The following is a 12215-nucleotide window of genomic DNA, read 5'->3' on the forward strand; positions in this document are numbered from 1 at the left end:
TTCTTTAGATTTATAAATTTAAAATACCTATTAATATTTATTATTTTTATAAATTTACCGTAATTATCCAACAGGATGCAAAATGGTTATATAAGAGTAACGCAATGTAATTGTTTATGATTTCCATTATCATGTTCTGATCGCTCTATTGAAAGATTGGTCTAGAAGTGTAATGTGGTGGAACGAACGTTATACGTTATTACAGGTGACGTAACTACAGATCTTTTTAGAAATCTCAATGGGTGTAGCCGTTTTCATACATATATTATTATCTATACAATGTATCAATTTCTAGACTGCTCTTTCTAGTCTACAAACTTTCTCTTCTGCATTTGCAATTAGTCACGTAATATAACGGCGACGTTATCGCAACGAAGCGCGATTTTCTGTGCACCACAACGCGCCTCTTTAATACTCTACGTATCATCATCATAAATGAAGAAAAATGCGGCGTATACATTTATGAAAATTACGATATATACCGCGAGAGGAATATAGAATATCTCAGTTACATTGCGAAATATGTTGCAGCCGTGCGGTTCGCGAAATACGAAGCTGGTTTTATTAAAATACTCTTTGCTTTTCCCTAGACTCAGGGAATTAGTTTTAATCAGAGTATTACTTTCTCCAGTATTAGAAAAATCAGAATTTTTTTGTTTCTTAAATAGAGTTAGTTGTTGACTTCTTATCGCGACGGTTTACTTAAGTAATATGAATTCTCCGAATAATAACGGCAAAGCTTGCATTTCGAATATACCAGTACTTGCTGCAATTGTGAATGTCGCCGTAAAATCAATATTTCGAACGATTTAATCGAAGAAACGCGATCGTTTCTAAAGATAGTATATATATACATAAATCGTTGCATGCCTTGTCGCCCTATCAGCCGGTAATACGAACAAACGATTCAGTAAAGACTATATATAGTGCACTTAACGGAACAATTTTAATGCGCGATAGTTTTTAGATATTATCGAAACTTTTTTCTTAGTATAAACTGTTTAGTACTGTCGCTTTTAAGCGACACATGAACGATAATGAGTGTTCGTGTCATTGGCTCTATTAGTATAGACCTTACGATTGATCCCATACGTTTGTATCAAGATCGTAATACATATCGGGAGAAGCCTTGGACTTGTACTACAGTAACGCTTAGACATCTTACTCAGTTTTGAACGACTTACTAACACAACGTTGAAGGTCGTAATAAAAAGAATTTACGACTAAACAACGTGCGTCATCATCCTCGTTGTGTTTTCATGCGCTGTAGTATCTATATCAAGAGAGTGAAAAATACGAGAATGAAATTTGAGAATTGAGACTTGGGAATATGCTTTTTATCTTTCTTTGTTTGTTTAGATTAAACAATTTATACGAGAATGTCGCTTTGTATAGAGATTGTATGATGTTATAAAATTGAAAATGAAAAGATGTTTTTTCGTGGAAATTTTGATATGATATCAATGATATGACTATCAATTATGTTAATCACATGTTGCATTTTAAAGTTTTTGCAATATGATTATATAAAAAAGCTATACAAACATGAAATATATCAATATTATGCATATTATTTAAATGGAAAGTAGTATATAATGTCATTGTGTTTATTATTACACAAACACCATTACAATACGAAATTAAAACAGCTTTAATTTGCATACCAAATTGACTTCGAAAAATATACTCTACATTAATTCTTAAAAGTTATTTTAAAAAGTATCAGCACATATCACAAGATTACTTCGTTTAAACGGAGCTTGATTAAATCTTTGGATTTTACGTCTATTGAAATTATAATAGTTACATCGTTAACGTGTTTGTGTTACGACATAATAACGATGACGATACATTGCCACTGTATGACAACTAATTATGATACAGCACGATTATTGCGTATTATTGTGACTATTACGTATGATAATAATATGCGCGTTAAACCATTGCGCGATGCGTTGGGCACAACGTTAGTACAATACAAATAATACGATATTATCAATATGCAACATGTTTGTCAGCATTAGTTCTATTAATAACAATAGAGATTGATGTGAATCTGAAAATGAAGTATAAGTTGTGCAGCATATGTTACCGACTTTGAATATATATTTTCTGATAAATAGTTTTACTACTTTGACTTAGTTTGCAGCTTTAAATTTAAATCTCGAAGAACGTAGTCGTGTTATTTATGTTAAGCTGTTAATACCTTATGCATATACTTGTACTCGTATATGCATGCTGGAGATTTACAGTGCTTCTCTAGTTATAAATTTAAATATAGCTCTTTGTGCTTTGGTTATTATGCTGCGGTTGAATCTTTAAGAGGATTCGTCGAATATATATAGTTCATACATTTATTACTCGCATCTCATTATACATTAAACCGAACGATATTACAATTTTATTAAATTATAAATTTTACGAAATTATGCGAAGGATTAAATTTGGGTATAACTGCTTTAAGCGTTAATAAGGCCAGGATAGCGTAGGATTTATCATAATTACTCGTACATGCAAATTTTCTTCTTTTTTTTTTCTTGCTCATATACAGCGGTTTAATCCGCAAAAGTAAAATACCCTGCGGGTAAAGACGACGACGACAACAACGACAACGGCGAAGCTTTAAGCGACGACGTCGTGGACGAGGGATCGTAAATCCGCGTCGCGGAAGTTCGAGAACGAAGCGGAGCTGTACGAGGTGAACTCCGGAATGCCTTGGGGCAAAACGAAAAAGAGAACACGTCGAGCTGGAGCGGGAACGAGAGTCGAAGATGCGCTGGTATAATGGTGGCAGCGGCGGCGGTGAACCTGGAGGTGGCTGTGGTGTGCATCATGGGTCGGTGCAACGCGCGGGGTCGGGGCAAATGGGAAGGGGGGGCGAACTTGGGATGGTAAACACGGGAACCGTGCATCATCCGAGGATCGAACTTCCCTCTACGCGTCTCTAGAGAAGTCTAAGATCTGCACGCGAAGCGAAATTCAATAGGCCGTTCCCTTTTAAGATATATATATGCATTTCGATGCCGACCCGCGGCTTTGACGCGGAAAGGGTGTGAATTTTGCAGTCCTTTTCTGCGTCACACGCGAGAATAACGAAATCGCCGGCGCTACGAAATTTCCGGTATCGGCTGAAATTGAATTTTCTTCTCGCGTCAAGAAATGTGGCAGCGATATCCGATGCAGGCAGCAGAATATATATGCGCGATGTTGGTAAAATCCTTTGGCTTCGAATAAACATTATTTATACAAAACCGTCAGTAATTACATAGTGCATTAATGCGCAAATTCCACCACTTTGCATTAATTAACGCGACTGTCTATTAAGTCACTGTATGTATTAAATAAGCTTGAAACGCGTTTACCTGGTAACGGGCGTTTATGGCGCCGCGGCCGCTTCGAACATTTCAATAGACTCAGTCAAATTGAGTTGATTGAAGTCGAATAGCTCTTTATTGTTGGCAGTGCGGGTAAGCAATTCTGTCGCGCGCATAAATTACTATTGCTCATGAATACGCACGTTCTTGTTTCCCCGGATATGTGGTGAAGAATTAATTTCTCGACATTTGATGTAACATTTACGCGTTATATTGTTTGTGGAGAACGGGCTCAAAATCCTAATACAGCAACTTCAACCTGTCTCTTGAGCCGCGCATACGTGAATTTAATTTACCATAAATCGTAGCTTACCGGTTTGCAGTGCGGATTGCAGGCATTCCGTTTTACAGTGCCATCATTAGTGCAAATATCGTAGCTAATAACGTTCCTATCCTCTGCAAGTCGGTACACACGACAGATGTTAACACCGAATTAACACGTACAACGTACGACTACACGGCACCGTGGCAAGTTAACAGCGTTGCCGGCACGTCGATATGATCGCAATTTCAGCTTACAACCATAATTATCGCGTCCTGTACCAGCCATATGCCTGAGTGGGCTCTACTAAAACGTACTTTGCCGACCATTAACATTAACTGCAAGAGATGCGGCATCTCATTAGACGACAATACTTAGCCGCACAAGTATCAGAAATACTTTTTGGGGGCAAAGTATTTTCATCGGTCGTTTGGATAGTAATTAAACTTTCGTATAATGTTCAAAGATATATTTGCAGTGTTTATGAAAATGTTTATGAAAACGTTTGGTTGATTTAAAAAAAAAATATTTCGTGTTACTTATATAATTCACAACCGGTTGTTTAATATGTAATTTGCGTTATTAAGGATTTAATCATCATTTATTTTACTCATATAACACAACAAGATTAAATATAGTATATAGAAAGTAAACAAAGACCTATGGTGCATTAATGAAAAGACCACATATTGCGATATTTACAATGTTAATTATAGATACAAGCAACAAATAAAATTAGAATTTAGGAATTTTGAACGGAAATTATGGAGGGGAAATAGATTTATTGGGATTGATATAGAAACTGTAAATTAACGTCTAGCAAATAACAAACAACAAATATTGCAATGTCCTCTAATCACAACCGGAATGTAATTACACGGGTTAATAGCGTCGTTTATTATTAAAATGAACAGGAAAGAGTTGCTGTGTATTACTAATCCACGTATATATAATATTAATCAGTAATATTAATCGCTATGCAAATATTGTAGTTCTGGTAAATTTAATAACGACATCGATAACCCAGCTCCTGCCATGCGTGTGCTCTTCCGTGTTTGCATAAGTACTTCCGTAAGCGGATACAGAGTCGTAATTAGACGTGCTGTACTTGTCGAGAGAAGCACTCGAAAAGTAAACGATGAACGAGTGAGCAATAATCCAACAAAGACGGGCGTGCACACCCACACGAAGAGCACGCGTGCATAACAAGGGACAACACGTGCAATGTGTATTCACGTTCTCTCGTCAAATACCGTTCGCCCACTCTTTTCATTAGAACTTTCGTTAAATTTAATCGTGCGCAGAAATAAAGAATATTGTTCGATTTCCGCGAACAGCGATTGAAAAACTGCAAAGGTATTTAGGCCAGTGCTTATTGCAGCTGTTTTTCTCTTTTCCAAATTGTGTAAAATTTCATTTGAGATACGTTTACGTTGTATCATGTCTTCTGCGCTGTTATTTTTCTTAGGAAATTTCAATTTTAATTATAATTTCAAACGACTCGTAACTGAGACGCATTTATTACTGCGCTTTACGTCGCGCGCTCGTTCTTGAATGTCCCGTTATGACGTACAACGCCGGCGGCAGCTAATTAATAATCAGCGTAGCAGTTCAGAACATGATACGTCATACTTACTCTCTTCTAGAATTTTAACGCAAGAATAAGTTGTTCATTTTTACCGTACTAGGAGGATCACGAAACTGACATTTTAGAACAAATGGGCGATGGAGTAACTAACGGTTTACCCTGATAATGTAATTTATTTTATATTTTCATGCACAATATATAACAAAAATACCATATCCAGTTTCCAACGCGATTTCAACGCGTTAATACTCGTTATTATTATATTTGAGGTTTACGTTTACATTTTGGGCTTAAAATATAATAACCGCGACGCGGTCGTTTGATCTCAAATGGAATACGTGCAAAACGACGGCATATGGTACGGAATATATACGTCACTTTTCTGCATTCTTTCACGAGCCACGTTCGCATAAACTTCGATGCGCTCACAAAATCCCGTGGGCGGCGAGCGAAAACGAGCGACAGGACGAATTATGACGACACGTTAAATATCGCGCGATACGGACGGCAGTCGTAAAGAGGCGTTACGGTACCATGCCGTCGATATGCGTATGCATATCTATCTATCCTCGGCGCGCATCTCGGTTGCGTCCGTCTGTCTATCCGCTGGCTGTGCAACAGCGTTGAAATGACAGCAACACCGTCGATAGATCCGCTCTCCGGTTGTGGTCGCGACGGGTAAAAATACGCCAGTCAGATATATTCTGCGGTAACCACAAATGCATCGAAATTGCAACAGTAAAACCCGAAAACTGTCTCTGCTGTGAAACGACAAGTGAGATAATCGCTTTTGCTTGATCCAAGAAATCCTGTAGCTTGTTGCATAGAATGATAAAGTGCATCCAATTTAAATTAGCAGTTGGATCTCTTGATTTTCTCAGTATTAAAATTCTGTCAAATTTTATGCGTCTCTAAAATAGATAATATAATTATTATTAAATATTTCATAAATTTTTATTTATATTTTGTAAAACATATAGCCATTAACTCTTGATTACTCGATGTATAATTAAATTCCAGACTTAGAAAATTTTGATCAAGATAAGAAATTAAAGTGCAAATAGGATTTTATACAGGCTTCTCTATACGTATTAAATAATAAATATTAATGTAAATAATTACTATTTATTTATACGCTTCTAGGATATATTACGTGGAATATAATAGAGAAAAATATTTTCTTATCGCAGAGCGCCTACTCGCTCTAACCATGCGCCTTTCGTGTCCCACGAATTTCTAATAGTCGTTTGTTCCGGAACACAAATGATCGTGGGAGAATCCCCTCCACGCCGGAAAAAAGTTATTGTGGCTGGGAACCTCAGGTAAAAGTTTCAAAGTCCTAGCTCATTTACTCTCGAAACGGCGAACAGTCAAAATCTCGGAGGGACACGAAAGTGCATGGTTGGAGGATTACGTCAGTGTTGTGTGAAAGGTAAATGAGCATTTTTTTTCGATAAAAATGTATTTTTGTGTATAATATTAAGCGCATTTAAAATATTTTTGTCGTTAAAAAAAATTTAACATTTTACAGAGGTCTATTATGGCTCAGAGGCAGGTGGAAGAGGTAGGGAGAATCTACGATTATAAAAAAAAAATTACTTTTTTTACATAAAAAATATCTGTCACTTCAAAATTCTCCTTTTCTTATTCAGAAATTCTTTTTCTTGCATTCTTTAAGTCCTTAAAGTCTTTCGTACCATTTAAAAATTACCAAATTTGCGGCGACGAAATTAAGTATTTCTATTTAATTAATAATTATCTCTTTTTTTTTCATTTGCACTACTTTTAGCTTTAATTTGCGTTTTGGTTCATTAAGCTTCGTCAATTTGTTCGTGAGTTATAATTTTTTAAGTAAAACGAGTCGTAACGCGTGTTTGTCAACATATAATTGTTGTAAAAAAAATATTTAAATAAATGATTTCCAAATTTTTTTTACATTGATTTTTAGTCGAAGGTACAAAGATATTATAATAATTTTTGGAGAATTTTTCAAAGCTATTACATTTTGAAAAACACGTAAGTCGAAAGTGCATGGTTGGAGGAATAAAAGGGCGGAAAAAACGGGAGTGAATAGGGTTAATATTGGCTTCCGTTTTTCCAAGACTTTATCTTTCATCGCAGTATCTCGGGTCTTCTCTTATCCCGCGTAATTTTTCATAATTATAATCGATATTTTTCTATCCGACGCCGTGGAAACACAGCGAAAAATAGTATTTTTCTTACGTAACACTATCCTCGAAGAAATAAAGATCCTGTTAGACACGTATAACGTTTCTTTTTTTTTTAATCCGGAAATTTGGAGAGAGAGAGAGAGAGAGAGAGAGAGGGAGGGCAGAAATAGCGGAGAGTACTAGTTTACACAAAACGATCGTAAAAAATGTAACGCGCGCGCGGTACGAAAAAATTTCCCGTACGCTTCATCAGCCAGATAATTGCTTTTTAAGTCGGGTAATATGCGGAGGACATGCTTCATCCGCAGCTTTTAAACCACTACCGAGCCATGACGATATCTCTCTCGTTGCATCATGCGTCGGAATTCTATCTCCGCCATTAATACGTCACTTTGATTCTCTCTACGACGTCGATCTTATACTAGTCAGTCGTTAAGTTTAGCGTCTTCACGTTCTGAAACAGTTATTTAATTATTGCGGAATTTTGCGCTATTTATATTTTTTGATTTACGACTCATCTATTCTCGATTTTCGGGTTGACATGATTTAATGAATACTAAACATAACGCAATGCTGTATAAGATATATCGACATTTCTATTTCAGCACATTAAAACACTTCTTATTTGATCTAAAACAAATTCTCAATCTCGATTATTTGCGCTTTGATTTGACAATCTCAGACACTGACAATTCTTTAGAAATTTTTGGTTACTTTAATTTTGTTGATTATGGTCAAAATGAACAGAATTAATTGATTCTCTTGTTAATATCGTTATTTAAGTTATATAGTAATCGATTTTTATTTGTACTATTTTTATTGATATTTATTTATTAATATAAATCTTTACTTTTCTTTTTAACTTAAATTATGCGGAGAATTTTGCCTCGCTTTCGTCTCGTTTTAATATATGTAGTTCTTCTCATGTTACTTTAATGGATTGCACGTATCTCCTTGACACTCGAAAGCCTTTCGTATATAAATCGCGTTGCTCTTGAGAATGAGCAGTATGTAAATTCCTAGCTAATTTCCTCGCCTGTCTACGCGACACGTTCATTTTCTTACAGCAAGTGGCTTGTAATTATCAAGCAGGATATTTGATTTCCTTTACCCAAGCAAAGAGACATACTCGCGTGCCCATTTCCAGCATCTTCTCAAAATGTTCTACAGTTCTACTGTTTGCGCATACCGATGTACGTCAGAATACTGATATTTCGAACTATAATATATATTTCCAGCGCACGCGATTAAAAATATCTGCGTTCTTATTTCACGTTCGCGTCTAATTTCGTTGTAAGTTGTAATACACGAAATATCCAAGATGATTTTATTATGCCACAATACACGACGTGTTTCTCCTGCTTACACGTAAAACGTCTGCATGTATTTTTGGCTGGAACAGAAGCGCGAAATTAAATTCGAGGAATATTATGATACGTGTCTAAACACGCAAATATCTCGCGTCTTTCATCGTATCGGGCTTCATCGAAATGCGTTGCCAGTCCATCAATTCGGTACCGCGCATTTCGCGGCGCGTCGATTTTAATTTGCGTATTGAACGAGATCATTCGTCAAGCATGACACATAAAAATGTATTGAGCAGACCGTATGACTTATATTATATTTTGCGAAAGTTCCGTTCGCGCCTATATGCGCGAACCAAAAAGCGTCTCTGCTTCTGGCGAGAGTCGCAGAGAGACATCGGTCTGATGGTTGGGTCATATTATATCGCGATACCATAGCGCATATGCAACCGGAGCAGCAACAGGGGGGCGTGTGAACGTACGCGGGATGACTGCAGTGTGTGCGTACGCGCGTTTCTCGAATTTAATTTCGCGCTTCTATTCCGGCTAAAAATACATACGTACATGCGGATCGTTTCACGTGTGTAGGGCATCAGGAGAAACACGTTGTGCGTGTATACGTGCAACGAATTGCGCCGGAAAGCGAGAGACCGGTCAGCCGGCGAGCGCAATAGGCGTTATTTCCGGCCGTTGTTTTTTCGTGTTCGCCGCCGAATACAGCCGGTAAGAAAAAAAAAGGTATAACACCTCTATGTACGATAGATTATAATCCAAGGATCACGCAGCAACGTGATATATTGCGACCGGCGCGGCGACAAAAAAATTTCGGTTATCAGTCGTTTCGGAAAACCGAACTTTGCGTAATTTTGCGATATTGATTGTATTCACCGTGTATTGCTAATTTCTTTATTAACGTTTTGAAACTCAATGGAACGATAACATATCCATGATTAATATATATCTACGCATGGCCATTGGATGCCGCTTTTTACCTTGAAATTCTTGCAGGGACCGAACAATGGCAGTTGGCCCGCGTGCATTAACACGTGATGCTATATAGGGTTTTTCATGGCTCACAAAACACCTCATAAACTCGGAATCGCTTTATTGATAATATCATATATCGAGATGATATATAGGATCGAAAAATAAGGATCTAACTGTCTGAGGAAGAAAAAATCGATCCTTTATTACTCGGTTTCAACGTTTAACGTGAAGTAGATTATTAATTTTCATGAAATTCACTGTTATATGTCTTGATTCTGGTTGGTATTGTATATTTTAATGTAAAAACTTACATCTAAAAAGTTATATCGGAAAGGGAATTATATTTTTCTTTTATTTTTTTAGCGAAGAAAGTGATAAATTTCGCGCGTGCCTTATCTTCGAGAAATATGTCTCACTTGGGAGATTTCTATACTTACGAAACACTCTCTTGGGAGATTCCCGTTTTCGCAGTGCTTTGTTTCACGACGAACTAAAAAGAAGCACACCAATCATGCCGCAAGAAACTTTGGGAAGTGACACTTTCCGATCAATGCTGTTTTTCCCCCCATCCAACATATGATAAAACATTCATAAACAAGATTGGCCATTTTTATCGTTTTTTATCTAGTTTACCTGTTTTCTATACTCGATATTTATTATATTTATGTATATAGCATAATTTCAAGTTTGTGTATACACCGAGGTGATTTCTCATTTCACATCGATGTTTAAAAACTTTCTTTTGCCACATGGGAGCCGTCCCTCATTACTATTGATAGCAATCTCGTCGAAACTTTTCACTCCAAAAATGATAGAATTGAAGGAAGGAATGGAATTGATTACACGGAACACATTTTGTAAATTAAAATCTCATCAAATTGCATTCGGGTACTTATAAAATACGTTCGTCGTGGATGGGTCGGTATGTGTGCGCATGCACGTGCATGGCGAAATATTCTAGGTAGCTTGAATGAAATTGGATCCGCCCGGGCGAACGAAGAGAAGGAAGCTTCGACAAGATTCTTCGGCAGGGGCGAGGAAGAAAGATGGTTTCGTTCGAACGAATAATCAGGAAGAACCTGCGGTAATCATTTCGTGCCAATCGAGTAGTTTCCTCGTGCAATCTCGGCCCCGGTGCACCTACGTGGCTTCTCCCTCTAAATCTACGCACGTGATGCATCCGACTAACGACCCTCTCGGGGAGCCAAAACGTGTCTCACGAATTAAGCACCCGGCACTGGATAAATCGAGAAGGAGAATCCCGTAGGAATTATTTATGTGCGATAAATGAATTGATTGCGCGCGCAGCGCGGAATTTGGCGAGGAAAGTTGCCTCGGTGCGTAAGACGAAAATATATTACACGGGATTGAACGTGCTTGGAAGAATTCAGTATGGATGTTGTCATACATCTACATAGAAACGAAGTAACTACAGCTATAAACTTTATTTACTGTCTTTGTTTAGCAAGATAAATAACTTTGAGGGGGGTTGTCTAAAGAACATAGAATAAATAAAGCTGAATACATTTTGTGATAGCATGTGTGGGAGATTTAGAAAGATATTATCCTGGCTTCTTTTTTTATAGCATCTTTATAACGTCTAATGTTAGTACCTTTATACCATCTAAATTTATGGTCATATAATCAAATAGCAAAAGATGAGATCAGAAAAAAATATTTTTTACAAATATTTGCAAATGTTTATTCATTACATTTATATTAATCACTTTTGTCACGTTATATGAATGGCTTGTGCATTAAAAATTATTAGCCTAATAGATAACACTGAAGAAACTATTGTTTATTTTATTTTCCTCTCTAGCACGTAAACACGTAACAGTTCTATCTTCACGCGTTACGCTCGCGTCAAGCATTCGTTTTGCCGAGCGCCAAGTTTCATTCCAAACGAACTATCCCATCATTACACGTCAGCGAGTCAAAGAACGGAGGATCTCGATCGAGGGGACGGGGAAATAGAAAAGCGGGGAAGGTATTGCCAAAGTTCGACGGACTACCCCGTCCACCCATTAGCGTGTCAGTCATTCCGGCCGTGTAATTAAATTCCGTGCGCCAATGTCGCCATACGGATCCCCGCCCTTCGGCGAACAAGTCTTTTTTGAAGCTGCCGCATCCATTCCCTCCCCCTCCTCTCTCTCTCTCTCTCTCTCTCTCTCTTCTTCTTCTTCTTCTTCGCTTGATTCCTCGAAATCAGCTTGGCGCGTTCTGTGGACGGTATCAATATTTTCCCTGGGAAAAATGTCAGGTCAGCTCCCGCGGGGAGACGCGGGGAGATGGGACGCGCCGGGTTGCGCGGAGAGTGATATTCTTCCGGAGGGTCTCCTTGACATCGATTCTATCCATTTCCACGTTTTCCCGCATTTCTTACCGCTCTGCAGTCTCATTTTCAATTTATCCCTGGCGCCTTTTATCGCATTTTTCGTTACTCCTACCCCCGTATCAGGGAGTCCGACGACGAATGGGCTAGCGCGAATACAACAGATAAAACGAAAGTTTATATCGCCACGGGGC

At 37.7% G+C, this 12215-nt stretch overlaps 1 protein-coding gene across 1 annotated transcript in view; it reads left to right on the forward strand.

Moving 5' to 3' along the window:
• The window catches only part of Sfl (N-deacetylase and N-sulfotransferase sfl), a 110313-nt gene that overhangs the window by 25322 nt on the left and 72776 nt on the right, over positions 1-12215 (forward strand). The window lies entirely within an intron of this gene.

Source organism: Temnothorax americanus, unplaced genomic scaffold (assembly GCF_048541705.1).
Source record: "Temnothorax americanus isolate GAGA-0224 unplaced genomic scaffold, ASM4854170v1 Scaffold46, whole genome shotgun sequence".
Taxonomy (NCBI): Eukaryota; Metazoa; Arthropoda; class Insecta; order Hymenoptera; family Formicidae; genus Temnothorax; species Temnothorax americanus.